Here is a 15,781-nt window from a genome sequence, read left to right on the forward strand (position 1 = left end):
ATACACAACAACAAAAATCATTACCCACAGTGCCACTACCCAGAGATAGTGACTGTAAACACATTCTTCTGGATGTTCTTTTTTAATATGTGCACACATGTTTGTGCGTATGTTCAGCAAGAGTGGAATCATATCATGCGACTTGTCTAAAACCTGTCTTTCTCCTCCTGCCTTTGTAAAAGATGGCAGGATGAGTGAAGGGAGAGGAAAGAGAACCGGCCTTTTGGAGGGCCTGGGCATGTGCGCGTTACCTCCTTTAGTCAGCATCGTGCAGCCAGGGACACAGGAATGGACAGCCGTGCCAGCCAGGGCTCAGCCACCGCACAAACTCCTGCACCTCACCCTGTCCCCTTCCTCGTCCCTCCTCAGAGTTAGTTGCTCTTGGTAGAATCTCTTCCCCTAGCCCTCCCTATCTCTTCCCTCTGTGACAGAGACTCCTGATGATTTCTGTCTGCAGCTTTGTGGGAAGTTCTTTAGGGACGTTTTAATGACTTGTGGGGCCAGTGGGATTCAATATGGGAAATCATTGTCCTGGGCTCTCTAGGACCAAGGGCTGCCATCAAACATCAGAGTGAGTGCGCAGGTCCTGGCAGATACAGCATACTTCAGTCCCTGGTTCCTTTATTGAGGCTGAATTTTAGGATTTGGGTCAGGTGCCGTCCTTTTGATTTTTCCTTTTGTCTCCTCTCAGGTTCCCCCTGGCCACTGACCAGACCAAAATGGACTTCTAGGTACGGTCCAGAAGCCACAGGCTCAGACACGTATATAAGCTGACTTCCTGTGGGGCGGCAGCTCTCTTCCATCCTGTGCTACCCTTTGTGTCTCCGCAGCGTGTTTAAAATGACAGAAATGCTGTTTTCAGCAGTTGTGCAAAATGACCTCTCAGCCTAGTTTTGAAAATCTCAGTGGGAATTGTGAAGTTGAGCTGGCAGACGGGTAGGAACTCTTAGGGAGTTCAAGTCTCAATCTTCTTCGGGGGCTTCAGGTCAAACACATCCCGCGCCTGTGCTGCCGCCGCCACGGCGATGCTCTTTAAAGAGAAGTCGGATCATGTCACTTTTCTGTTCAGATCCGCAATGGTTTCCCCTGTCACTCAGGCCAAAGCCCACACAAGGCCTGCAAAGACCCTGATGATCCCCACCCCCTCACCCCTGCGCCCTGATCTCTCCCTCCCGCGCTCACCCCACTCCATCCACACCAGCCTTCCTGTTTCTGGGGCACATGAGAAGCACCCCCATTTCAGAGTCTTTCTACTGCTCTTCCCTCTGCCTGGACCTCTCCTCCCTCTGGACCCACATGACTTGCTCCTTCAGCTTCTTTAAATCTTTGATTAAATTTTCAGTGAGAGGTAGCACATCCCTGAGTGAGATACTAAAATTTCGCCTTCTCAGGGAGCCCTGCGCTGTCCCCACACTCACCGACCTCCCTGATGTCTCTCCAAAGGTCATGTGACTACTACCTCTTTCTGCTTCCTTCCTTTGTTTACGGGGTACCTCTGCTCACTAGGACGTAAACCCCACGGAGGCAGAGAGGTGTATTCACTGCAGTGACCTCAGCACCTAAACCAGCACCTGGCGCAATAAGCATTTGGCAAATGAATGAACTGAAGGTAGTCTCCTCAGAAGCTAAACGTTCGTTGTCTAGAACCCCTTCTTTTTATAAATACAGATGTCCACTCGCTAATGGACTAGATATCTTTTCGTAAGTTGGCTGAAAAATCAAATCTGTTTGCCTCTTGATTTTCATTACGAAGTTAAAGATGCATTTCTATGGGGAAAAATATCTCCCAGGAGATTAAAGAAGGATTAGGAAAACTTCCAAGCCTTTGACATTCCGGGCGGCTTTGTCATGCTGTGTGGCTGCTGCTTTGGCACTTACTCATCAGTTCCTGCTTCTTTGTAGCATTTGCAGCCCATAGTGGTGATTCCAGGGCTGTCTCTCTGAAGAAAGAACTTTTTTACTTGTCAGAATCTTCTCACTGTGTACTGATAACCTTCTGAACTTCCCTGTCCTCTCCTTCTCTTTGTGGCTAAAGTGCAATGGCATTATCCAAAGGTTACCAAGCACATCACCTTACAGATACAAATGAAGTCCCAACAGCATCAATTTAGACACCCTGTTCTTACTCTCACTTGTACTGCAGCCTCTTGCCCTGAAAGCACCTCACCTAGCCAATTTTTCTAGGAATCCTAAAAGGCGAGCCCCGCAACTTGGATGTCAGGTATAGACCCCGTGTCATGTCTGCCATGTTCTTTTCTCCTGCTCTGAGTGTGTAGTTGACACCCAGTGCCAAAGACTCCCCTTGGAGGACTCTCATCTTCCCCAGCGGCCATGGTTTCCCCTGGGAGCTGCTGCTTCCTGAGGCTCCCCAGGCTGCCGTTTCTCTGGGTGCCCAGGGAGGTCTCGCCTCTGAGATGTGGAGCAGTGGCCCAATGCCAAGGGCATTGCTGCATTTGGCATGGAAACACACTGCTTGGGCTTTTCTTTTTGGCTGCTGTTTGTTTATTGTCTGCTTGAAGGTTTGGAGTGATGACCGACTGGACTTCTACCATTCCCACTAATGTCTCAAAAAACTTAAGGTTATGTTTTAAGCAGAATTCAAGCCCACAATTCCATGAGCTTCCTGACCCTGTCAGTACACCTGCAAGGATTTGAATGATCTCATTAGGGAGGTTTGGGGATGGGAGCCTTGAGAAAATGACCCACGTCTTCTCCAAGTATCACTGCTTTTCCTTGTATAGGGGACCTATTATCCTAATAAAGTGGGGCTGTTGCAAGTATCTGTGGCGATTGTCAACATAAACTTCAGGATGTGTTCCATTCATTCCTTCCATTTATTCATAGACTGGACTGCCTGCACACTGGTCCGTGTGAAATGTTGGGGATACAGCCGTGAGCAATAAAAACACGGCCCCTGCCCGCTTGCAGCTTCTCCGTAGTCCAGTAAGGGAGAGAGATATTCACCAGGTCAGTGCTACGTGTTGGTCACAGGGGAGTTAGGCGCGTTAAAGGAAGAGTCCAGGTTTCCTGAGACTGCACAGGAGGGGCAGTCGGGCAGCCTCTTGGGGGGCAGGAAAGGAGTCAGAGAGAGCCTCCCTGTGGGACTCATGCAAAGGGAAGCTGAGACCTGAAACATGGGTAGGAATTATTTGGAGTGCGGAAGAGAAGAATGTTCCAGGCAGAAAAACTCAACAACAAAACTTCTTTTTCTTCAAAAAAATTTTATTGTATTTTTTTCCTTTACCATTTAGCCTCCTTATGATGCCCTCCTCCGCGATCAATAAACCTCCTTAAGATCAAGGTTTTAGGGATCTATAAAATATGTAAAACATTAATGTGACAATAGCACAATGGTAGACTGCAGCTTGTTAAGCTCAGTTTAAACATGGGTTGTAGTAATGTCCAAAATAACCCACCTCATTCCCAGTGACCTGGGCCACAGACCTCGCACCTGCCTCCTGCTCTGGTAAAACCTATGTTAAGTGAGTATTAATGAGAATGGCAGGATTTTTTGGTTGAGTGATTTTTTTTTGTTTTGTTTATTTAAATCATTTCCAGAATCTAGTCCTTTGCTTACACCATGGATTTCGTGTTCTCTCGGTGTTTTCACAGTGGTCGTCAGCTTTGTGCTTTGGTAGGTTGGATCAGAGCATGGACGGCCCCCAAGTGTACATACAAGGGAAATCCCTGGATCCTGAGGGGCAGATAAAGGGAGGAAAAAAGACATTGTATTAGAAAGATGTAGTACTAATTTCAACATGGAGACCTTGGACGTTAGTCCTGGATGATGCGGCTTGATGATAAGCCCAATGAATGTCATGTACGCAGCAATAAAGTGTTTCTGGGAACTGACACAACTTTGCTGGAAGCAGGTGGGGAGAAGCGAGAAGCCAAGGATCCTCCTCCCACCTTTGTGTGGAGATCTTTGGGTCTGGTGGATTTTCTATGCACCGTGGACCACAACCCTGGTGGACACCAGAAAGAAACATCCAACAATAGCCTTTGATTCTGTCATTCTCGTACCCTTTTTGATGTTCCATGAAGCTTTTGAGTTAAAAATAATCTACATTCATGAGATTCATTTCCGCCGTTCACAAACCCCTCCTCAATCTAAGCTACGACACTAAATTTGAATGTCCAAGCCACTTGTATTTTTGGCGTTGGTGTTTGTGACACCCCCAGTGTTTCTTTTTTGTGCCATTTTTAACAGAGTCCCCCCATTTGTCTACAGAATAGTATTGACTGACACATCGCAGAGGTTTAAAACTGCCTCGTGAACCATGCGCAGATATCTCATTCATTTATTTAATCAGCACATATTTATTGAGCACCTACTCTGTGTCAGGTGCTATTTTATGAACGGGTGGCTGAACAAAACAGATTTCCTGCCCTAACGAGCTCACATTTAGTTGAGAGAGACAGGCAATAAAGAAGTATATACATCAATAGAGAAGTATGTCACCACTGTAAGTGCTAAGGAGAAAAAATGATGGGGATTGAGAGCCCTAGGGGTGGGAAAGGACCACTTTGTACAGGCAGCCAAGAAGGCCTCTCTGGGGAGACAACATCTGAGCAGAGACCTGTGGTTTTGTAGGGGAACAGAAATGCAAAAGAGCTGAGGAGCGAGGGTGCCTGGCTTGTTGAAGGCACAGTGAGGACAGTAGGGAGTGTGCACTGAGACGGTGGCAGTAGTGGGCTAGCGGTGGGTGGGAAACAGAATGGGTCAGGACATAAATGACCGGGAAGTGGTCAGAGACCAGAACAAGGCAAGCAAGCTATGGACTGGGTTTTAATCTCTGTGCAAGGAGGGACAGCCATTGGAGGGTCCGGAGCATCATCTATGACATGATCTGACCTAGTGTGTTGTTCAGGAGATACCAGGGTGACAGAGACCGTGATTGTTGGGCAGGAGTGGTGCTTGCTAGAAGGGCTCCATGCCTCCCACTTCCCTCCAGCAGGGCAACCTCACCTTCATCTGTCTTACGTGTCTGGCTTCTGGATAGGTGGTGGGGGGTGTGTGTGTGTGTGGGTGGGTGGGTGTGTGTGTTTAAAGGTAGGTTCCTATTTTAAAAGCTTCTGAAAATTATTGTTTTATATTGTCTGTTGTCTTTATAAAACTGAGTGGCCAAGTGGCAAAATTAAAGTGATAGAAAATGAGTATCTCATAAATTTTATTTACTTCATTAAGACAAAGATGGAAACCACTCTGAAGGCAGGTGGTTGTCATGCTTAACCTCAGCTGGACCATCCGCTTTTAAGCCTGTTGAATTATTCCTTTGTGTTAACTACAAAGGAAATGGGCAAAATTAAAGGTGAGCATTATATAGTGAGTTTATAATAGTTCTTAGTTGTGTGGGAATAGAAGGCTGTTCAAACTGGGTGGGTTCACATCCATCTTTAGGAACATGTATAGTCAAGGCAGGGATTGCCCATGCAATCCAACACTGTGGTTTAAAAACACATGCTGTAAATTAACATTGCTTTTAATAGGACTTTTTATTTTTGCTTCTTCCCTTTTGTATTCCATGGCGAATGGGGAAAAAATCTAATGTTTGAATTTTTAAAAAATTGATATTGTAAGAAATTTTCATGAATTTTTAAATTCATTATCCTGGAGAGGTACTGCCTTGTTAAATTGTTGCCTGACATTTATTGAGTGACAGCAATGTGGTAGGGCCTGCATTGTTAATACAATCGATTTAAAAAGACAAATTCTTTAAAACTCAAAACCGAGGTGAAAGTATGCCATTTATAGGAAACCTACTTCCTGCTATAGGCTCTGTGTCGAATGAACGTGTTTGATGCGTTAACCCTTTTAATCTCCACAACCGTGCACTACTTGGCATTAATTTACTCACGTGATAGATATGGGAACTGAAGGACGGCAAGTAAAACTATTGGCTGCGTAAGCGCAGGGGTGGTAGAGGTGAGCTCGGTGGGTGGGCTGTTGGCCCAGGGCCGGCTCTTTGCTGCTGCACTGAGCCGTCGCCTAGGATGGATAAGGTGTTTTTTTCTGGAAGGCTCTAGAGGGATTCTAGATCCAGGTGGAAGAAAGAGAAATTTCACATCCTGTGAGCCTTCTGTGAAACCTGTCTTCACCTGAGCCAATCGTCCGGTGACCGCGCAGAAACTTGTTCCAAGTGCCCCGAGGTATGGGACTTTAACTCATCAGTCCTTTTACATTCTTTTGGAATTGCATATTTGTGGTATGAAATAGATTTTTTAAAAATTGCATAATAAAAATCTCAGAACTTTGATATCCATAAAATAACATTAATGGTGCTCGTCAGTAAGCTATGTCCCTGGATGTGAATTCCTGATACTGAGGTACATTGGTCAAGCCTTAAAAAATTGAGAACTCCAGGAATATTGGTCCTTAGGATGTTCACTGCTCTAATAAATTTATTCCATGGTCCTGAAAACACAAAAGGCTTGTTTCTATTCTTTGAGCCTTAAAATGTTAAAAAGGAATTTAAAGAAATTGATTAAAAATTAGATATTGACACTCAGGGGGAAGGAACTGACATAACATATATGAATGTAGTTAGGTCAGAATGCAGTCATGAGATGTTGATGGAATTCGAATTTCTTTAGCTGGAGTAAATCAAACTGAGGAGGTACTAAAGCAGACCGAGAACCACTTCATCTTCAGTGTCCACTTTCCTTTTCTCTTTCTCTTTTTGTCTCTTTCTCTGTCTGTCTCTGTTGCCAGGAGTTGGGCGGTAGTTGATGAATTAGACTAGAAGTTCAAGAAACAGAGTCACTTTTAGTTTACTAAAGGAAAACAGAATCAATGAAAGAGTAACTGAATGGATTATTCAAAAAATAATTTTTTGTATAATTTTCTAATTCCTAGGGAAAAAGAATGACAGTATTTTCTCATTGCTTACATTAAAATATATCCCATTTGGAGAAAACTTTAATATAAAAACAAAATTCCATGAAATATTAGAAAAGAAATATCTTAGGATGATAAATGACTTTTAAAGCATAACTCTAAAGCAGACACAAGATTTCATTAAATTTTAACTAAGAACTTCTGATTTAAAAATAACACCCAATTGAAAATCATATAAACTTGAATCGAAATGTACAATCATATAAAAATTAATAACTATTATATAGAGAGCCCTTAGAGTAGGAAAGATCATCATCCCAATGGCATAACTTAAGTTCATGAACAGAAGTTTCACTGAAGGAACAACTGTTGTGTACAAAATTTTTTGTACGAAAACAATTATGTCATTAAAACACAAACATTTAATGCTATAGTAAATTGCTCATGGCAAAACAATAAGTGAAAAAAGGTAACATCACTTTTTGATGAAGAACAAACCTGGACACACACATGGTTACCGGAAGAAAATAGATCAAATTGTTAGTAGAGATTATTCTGGCATTATAGATGACTTTTATACCTACTTTTAAACTTCTGGGAGTTTTCTGAAATTTCTAGTATGTTCATGTATTTCCTCTACACTTAAAGTAAAAGGAGGATTAAATACATGGTTTTTGAAATCCCTTTCCGTATCTTCAGACAAATGTGAAGCACATCTTCCTTGGATGGTTACCCAGTTAAATGATCAGTCTTTGGTGCCGCAGTGTGAATTAATATATGTATTTTTTCCTCTGTAGCTAAGAGAAGGGCCCGTGGCAAGGTAACCAGGGAAGGAGAGCAGAGCCAGGCAGGTTGTTCTATGCCCTAAGCACTTTGGCTTTTGTGGGCCCCTTCCTTCTTCCTTAAAAAAAAAAAATCAAAAAGCTTATTTTATGATTGTGTTAGTATACATGTGAATATAATTTAGGGTGGATTGTATTCATGTTTGTTTCCTAATTAAAAAAATTTAAAGTAAACTCGTTTTGTAGGCTCCTAAAAGGATCATGGTCTGAGCACTGCCAACTGTGCCTAGCGGTGGGCTCAGCCTTGAGCCTCCGTGGGAGGATCAGGGGCACAGGAGCTGGGGCTTGAGGGGGCCCACGGAGGGGCAGGATTCTAAGGAGCAAGGCGCAGCAATGCTGTCTACTCCACAGAGCGGCTCGGAGCGGCTCAGATTTCTTGCTGGTCCTTGTGAGAACCATCTAAATTTCAAGCTACTCGGGAGTGCCGCCGCCCTGTTCTGAATTGTGCATTTCACTCCCAAGGCCTTTTAGGGGAAGGCGTGCTAGAGTCTGTGTGAATTTCTGTTTGGGGATAAGATTGGTTAACAGGGGGCAGGGTGACTCCCGAGTTTCTGGCCAAGACTCAGTGGTAATGCCATTCTTCTGTATAGAGGACACAGGACCAGAAAGATTTCTATTTAGATATGTTGAATTTTAGGTGACTTGGGAGACACAGAAGGAGGTGACCATTAAAGTTCTCAGGGATGTCCTAGATCTCAGAGGGGAGATGGGCCAGATTCGTGGGCTGGAGACAGCAATGGACAAGGGGTGGGTGGCGATCATGCAAGGAGGAGCGCCTGGAAGAGGGGTCAGAAGCCAGGTAGCCTGGGACCAGAATTCCCTCAGTGCTTCCAGAGGCTGTCGCCACGGGCGCCTGGGAGCAGGAAGCAGGGACTCTCAGGACAGTGATGTTGGTACCAAGAAAAGATGCAGTTTCCAAAGGAGGATGTGATTCACAGCTTCAAAAGCCACAGAGAGGTTTAGCAGGATCAGGGTTAAAATGTGAGATGATTTCAAAGTCAGGTGGTTGCTGGTGATAGTGCCGAGGACCTTTGGTGCCAGGCCAGATAAAATGGGTTTCGGAAAAACTGGGTGAAAAAATAAAGAGATTACTTTTTTGAGAAGCTGGCTATGAAAAGGTAGAGAAAATTAAGATCATATTAGATGTTATTGTTACATTTTAGTTTTATTTGTAAGAACGGTAAAGCATGTTTATACACTGAGAGGGTTATGGGTTGAAATGTGTCATCCAAAATTCATATGTTGAGGTCCTAACCCCTAGGACCTCAGAATGTGACTTTATTTAGAAATTGTATCGTTGTAGGCGTAATTCGTTAAGATGAGGTCATAGTAATCCAATATCATTGGTGTCCTTTTGAAAAAGGAAAATTTGCACGCAGATAGGCAAGCAGGGAGAACGTTGCATGAACAGGAAAGCAGAGCTCAGGGCAGTGTCTTCAAGCCAAGGAATGGCAAAGGTTGCCGTGAACCGCCAGAGGCCGGGTGAGAGGCATGGAACAGGCTTCCCTAGCGCCTCCAAAGGCGCTACCTTAAATTAGCGCCTTTGTCCTTAAATTAAAGACAGTAGCTTAATTCTGACAATAGCAAATTATTGTCCTTAAATTAAAGACAATACCTTAATTCCGACTTTCAGCCTCTAGAACTGTGAGATAATACATTTCTGTTGTTTAATTCTCTCTGTTTATGGTACTTTATTATGGGAGGAGGGGGGACTGAGGGAGGTGAGAGGGAGGGAAGGCGGGGAGAGAGAGTGAGAGCGAGTGCTGGATAAATCCTAATTCTAAGGGTCGGGCTAGTTGGTATTGTTAGTGCAGGATCCCACTTAGTGACCGCCATGGGAAATGTGTTCAGGAATACATGGAAATGCCTCCAAACCAGACTAGGGAACGTGAAGAAGGTTCATCCAGTTTTTTTTGGTTTTATTTCTTCAATCTAGAAGTCATTTCTCCATACTGCCTGCTGCAGACAAAATTCACTGTGAATTTTTTTAATTGATCACTTCTCTATTACATAAGTCCAATAAAATCTAACATCACATAGCATTATTCATAGTGCTCTCAGAGATAACAGTTACAGTAACTTGGTAAATCTTGGGAGTATTGACAAAAGTGTTTATATAGATATTTTCAAATGCCTCGATTTCAGTGGAAAAGTGGGAGTGAATAAATAACAAATTGCACTTAACAGTATTCTAACAAATTGATATTCACTAAAATGAAAACAAAAATAAGATTCGTATCTTGACTGAATATTAATTCTTGTGCTCTTTATAGAGGGCCAAATTAATCTTCAGAGTGAAATTCATAAATCAACCAAATAAAAACTGTATGCATCAAGAAGAGCTAGAAATTTATTCAATGAAATGCCACTGTTGCTTGACTCTAACTTGATCTCCATTTATTTTTTGGAAGCAAATGCATTATCAGACAATTGCTACCTTGTTTACTTTGTAAATAACTTTTGATAATGCTGATTATGCTAAAAGGATATAAATAGTATGTTAAACAGGAGAAAGACCATTTTGTGTTTATGAATTGCCTAGGAACAGCTGCATTTGAGAAGAGAGAAGGTTCAGTGGTGAAGTATTAGGTGAGGAAGGGGAAGGTGGGGTATTAAACAGGTTACAACTTGCTGTGTAACTTTGGGCAAGTCACTTAACCTCTCTGGGCCTCAGTTCTGTCCCCTCTAACCTTGCTCTTGTATGTGAAAGCATCGAGCAGACTGGCTGAGGCAGAGTAAAAGCACAATTGATATTAGTGGCATCTCTTTTATACCAAGATTTGTTTGGGGATGTGGAATTATAGAGTGGAAATGTGAGTTTTGGTATAGGCTTATCCAGATACAAATTTCTGATCAGCTTCTTACCAATGCGTGGTTGACTCTGTTAAAGTTACTGAGCTTCTTTTTTCATCTTAAAACTCTTATTTTATAAACTCGTATGTTATTAAATGAGATAACTTAAAAGAAAGCATCTGGCATTGTAATTACCAGGGTCCCTGCTGGTATATATAGCATTTTTATGTGAATTAAAAAAAAAATCAACTTCTTCCTCAAGTCGTCTTACCTCTACCCACTAGAAATTCATCCTAGTATACTAATAATGAGAATAAAAACCACTTTACTGCTTATAATAGTTTGTCAGAGCTGACATAACAAAATGCCACACACTGGGTGGCTTAAATGACAGAAATTTATTTCTAACAGTTCTGGAGGCTGGAAGGCGAGGATCAAGGTATTGGCAGGATTGGTTTCTTCTGAGGCCTCTTTCCTTGGCTTGTAGATGGCCACCTCCTCACTGTGCCCTCATGTGGCCATTTTTCCTGTGTGCACAGATCATTGGTGTCTCTCTTTCTTCTTATATGGCCATCAGTCCTATTAGATCAAGGCTCCAGCCTTGTGACCTCATTTAACTTTAATTATCTCCTTAAAGCCCTGTCTCCAAATACAGTCACATGGGGAGTTAGGGCGTTGATTTAATGTACATTTGGGAGGTGGGGTTCACAATTCACTCCATAACACTATTTTCTGCCAGAAAATGGTCAGAATAAACATATGCAGCTGTCGTATCTGCACTTGGAATGTGGTGCCTCTGTGCAGAGTGCAGAGCCCTCCGCAGGGGTGACACCGAATAGGTGCTGATTTAAGGCCTACTCCCCTTTCTTCCCTCTTCCTCCTATGTCCATCTTCCATTCTTCCTCCCAGGCGGGGCATTCCCACCGGTAGACCTTGCAGCCTTACTTGCAAAGTCTTCATCCTGCATCGCCATGACCCTAATGAGGATTGTCTGGGGAGCAAAAGTTGTCAAGACTGTTTTCTGTCAGTAAGTTGATTTTTCACACATCCCCAGCGCCAGGGTTGATATTTCCACTCTGTTTCTCTACCCCATGACCTTCTCATGTCCTCAGGCCAGTGTGTGAGCGTGAACCTTGAGGAAACCAAAAGGAGCTCCTCGGCAGGAAGACAGGTGGACCTGCAGACTGACAGTAGCTAAATGGGGGGCAGTCAGGGGAAAAGGACCTGATGCTGGACCAGGTGCTAAAGAGTCTGCCCTTTAACCTAATCTTCCACCACTACTCCTGCGCGCTCATTGGAGACTTCTGTCCTTGGCCAAGTCCTTTTAATCACCCCAATGCGCATCACCATTGATGACTTCAACTGGCAAGGGTTAATCCATTTAACACCTGACCCAGTGACCTTCACCTCCATTCCATTCCGTCTAAACATTGGTTATCATCAAGTATCACACCATTTCCAAAATCACTGCTCATTCATCCACTCTTCAGTTGAAACCTCCTGTGCTTTTGGGTGTCTTGCTCAATCACCTGCTGTAGCAATTCTTTGGTGTCATTGAGATGTCTGGTCTGCCGATCAAACTCCTTTCTCTGTAACTTACAGCTCCCTCCTTCCCTTTCCTTCCCTCATTATCCAACTTAGATTCCATGACATGCCATTATAATCAATGCCTTACAGATATTTGAATTCCCTTGATGCTTTCATCTTTTGTCACTTTTACCTGGCAAAACTCTGACCTTGGATGAACCCAACCATTTTCTTTCTCCGAACTTGTACCTGAGCACCGGGGCTTTTTGCCACATTGCGCTGTGTGGCAGCCCTCCCTCAGACCGAGATAGGTTTGCTTTCCCACTCTCCCAGTGACCCTTTCATGACTTACTTGATATCTCAAACCTCCCACTCCTTCCTCCATTTTTCCCAGCTAGTTTTTAGCCGGTGAACTTACCTTCTTTGAGAAATAGAAGCCATTAGCGGGTGCACCTTGGCCGTCCCATCATCCTATCGACAGCCCTTCCTGTGTCTGCATCCGTCGCCTCACTTTCTCTCGTGCCCGCCCTGCACCTGCTATCTTCGTGCCTTCTCCTCCTCTTTTATCTTATTGTCTCCCCCTCTACTGGATCTTAAAAGTGTCCTCAAATTCCTCCCTTGACCCAGTCATACTTAGTAATTGCTCCATTTCTTTTCTCAGCATTGTCAAACTTTTCAGAAGTGTTGCCCGTTTTGTTTCTACATCTCCATCAAAAATATTCTTTAAAATTTTTTTCTTTTATTTGTTGATTCTTAGAGAGAGAGAGATGAAGGGAGAGAGAGAAAGAGAGAGTGAGACATCACTTTGTTGTTCCATTTATTTATGTATTCATTCATTGTTCTTGTATGTGCCCTGACTGGGGATTGAATCCACAACCATTGTCCTGGGTGTATCAGGACAATGCTCTAACCAACTGAGCTAGCTGGCTGGGGCCCCAAAATACTCTTGTATTCATCGATTGCCCAGTACGATGGACCCTCTTTAGTTCTCATTTTGTTTGGCTTAGTAGTAGCAATTGACATAGTCGAGTCCCCCCACTCCCCCTTAACACTTGGCTTCCTTGAGGTTCTGGCGCACCACCCTCTCCTGGTTTTTTATCTACCTCCCTAGTTCTCCTCTTCTCGATCTGTTTTACCTCTAAGTATCTGATTTCCTCAGGGATGGCCATAGGCTCTCTTTATTCTCTATACTCTAGTCATTCTTTCCATTCTCATGTTTTAAAATACCTTGTGTGTTGATGATTCCAGCCTCAACTTCTCTTCTGCACTGCAGATCTAACTGCTTACTTGACATTCCCACTTGGATATTTTATAGATATCTTAGTCATGAAATGTCTAAAATTCTTTCTTTTTTTGAGATTTCTTAAAATATTTTTCAATTGCAATTAACAATCAGTATTATTTTATGTTAGTCCCGTATGTACAGCATAATGGTCAGACATTTATATAATTTGCAAAGTGATCTTCCCATTAAGTCTAGTCCCCACCTGGTGCCATACATAGTTATTACAATATTATTGACTATATTCCCTATGCTGTACTTTGCATCCCTGTGACTATTTTGTAACTGCCAATTTGTACTTCTTAATTTCTTCACCTTTTTTCACTCAGCCTCTCAACCCCCTCCCATCCAGCAACTGTCAGTTTGTTCTCTGTAGCTTTGTTTGTTTGTTTGTTTGTTTGTTTTGTTCTTTAGATTCTACATGTAAGTGAAATTATATGATATCTGTCTGTCTCTATCTGACTTACTTCACTTAGTATTATACCCTCTGGGCCCATCTGTGCTGTTGCAAATGTTAAGATTTTATTCTTTTTACAGTGGAGTAATATTCTGTTTTATACATGTACTACATCTTCTTTATTCAGTTGTCTGTTAATGATCAGTTAGGTTGCTTCTATATCCTGGTTATTGTAAATAACACTACAGTGAACATAGGGGTATATATATCTTTTTGAATTATTTTGGATTTCTTCAGATAAATGCCCAGAAATGTAATTGCTGGGTCATAAGATAGTTCTAGTTGTAATGTTTGAGGAACCTCCATATTGTTTTACATGCTGAGATATCACTTTACACTTGTCAGAATGGCTATCATCAATAAATCAATAAACAACAACTGTTGTCGAGGACGTGGAGAAAAGGGAGCCCTCGTGCACTGTTGGTGGGATTGCGGATTGGTGCAGATGCCATGTAAATGTCTAATATCTTTAATAGTCACTCCTCAAAATGTTGATCTCAATGCCTTTACCATTTCAGTAAATCGTATCACCCAGAAGCCCAATTCAGAAACCTGGGAGTCTTCCCTGATTTTTCTCTCTTCCTTACTTCCCACATCTAATCCATCACTAAGATTTTGGATTTTACTTTGAAGATGTTTTGTGGAGAAGGTTTGAGGGACTGGGTGCAATAGGTGAAGGGATTTAGCGGGAAGAAAAAAGCCCCTAGACACAGACAACAACAGTATGGTGGTTACCAGAGGGAAAGGGAGTCGGGGCAGGTGGATGGGGGACCTGGGGGATAAATGGGGACAGAGGAGACTTGGCTTTGGGTGGCGAACACAGTGCACTATACAGTGGATGTATTATCGAACTGTACACTTGAAATCTATATAATTTTATTAACCAATGTCACCCTCATAAGTTCAATAAAAATTGAAAAAAGAAGGTATCTTTCCAGTTAATACACTTTTCACCATTTCTACTGACATCAACCAGGTTCAGCCAAAATCGTTTAGCTCCTGGGCCACTGCTCGTCACCTGCGTTCGCTGTTCTGCCCTTGCAGCCGCCCTCCAAACCCGTTTCCACCCAGCAGCCCTGGCAGCTGTGACACGAGGTAGATTCTGTCATGCCATTGCCCCGATGAAGACTATTTAGGAACTTCCCATTGCTCTTAGAAAAAGCTGAACGCCATCCCTTGTCCACACAAGCGTGCCCTGCAGGATTTCGCTCCTGCCGTCTTTACAACCCTCATTTCGCATTCCTTTTCCGTCACTCACTTATTCACATTTTCCCCTCACTCACTTATTCACATTTTCCCCTCACTCACTTATTCACATCATCTTGCATTTTTTCCCCAGTGTGCCAGCTCCTTTTCTTCTGAACCAGGAATCTGACTCTGACACTGAATATGCCAGTACCTTGATCTCGGGCTTCCCAGCCTCCAGAACTGTGAGAAATAAATTTCTGTTATTTATCAGCCACCTAGTTTGTGGTATTCTGTGATAGTAGCCCGACTGGATTAATACACCTTCCTGGTCGTTTTGGTACATGCTGTTCCCTCTGTCAGGTACGATCTACCCTTCCATCTCTGTGAGGCAGTTTCCTTGTCACCTTCGAAGTCTCATTAAATGTCTACCCTGTTGCCAAGAGGGTCTTGTCCGCCCTTCGTCAAGTACGTTGTCTACCTTCGCAGTGTTTACCGCACTGGAATTTCATATTTATTTCGTTGTTTACTTGATTATGTCTGGCTCCCCCACCACACTGTCAGCCTCATGAAAGCAGAAACCGTGTCAGGGTAGCCTCCCCTGGAAGCCCAACACGTGGCATAATGCTTGGCACCTCGTAGCACATGTGTTGAATTTTTGGTAGAATGAGCCAGCTGTTAGATTTTGGTGAAGTCAGTTGACATCTTTGTATTTAAGCTTCCTCACCTGTGTTACCTTAAGTATCATTCTAATATTTTTAAAATGATTATGAGAAACATTATGAGTCATTATATTTTTAAAACTACATGATTCTATTTTAATTAGTATCTATTAATTCCCTGCTAGGAAAGGTGAG

The sequence above is a fragment of the Pteronotus mesoamericanus genome, unplaced genomic scaffold, assembly GCF_021234165.1.
Source record: "Pteronotus mesoamericanus isolate MK-2021 breed Mesoamerican mustached bat unplaced genomic scaffold, CSHL_Meso_final contig_68, whole genome shotgun sequence".
NCBI lineage: Eukaryota > Metazoa > Chordata > Mammalia > Chiroptera > Mormoopidae > Pteronotus > Pteronotus mesoamericanus.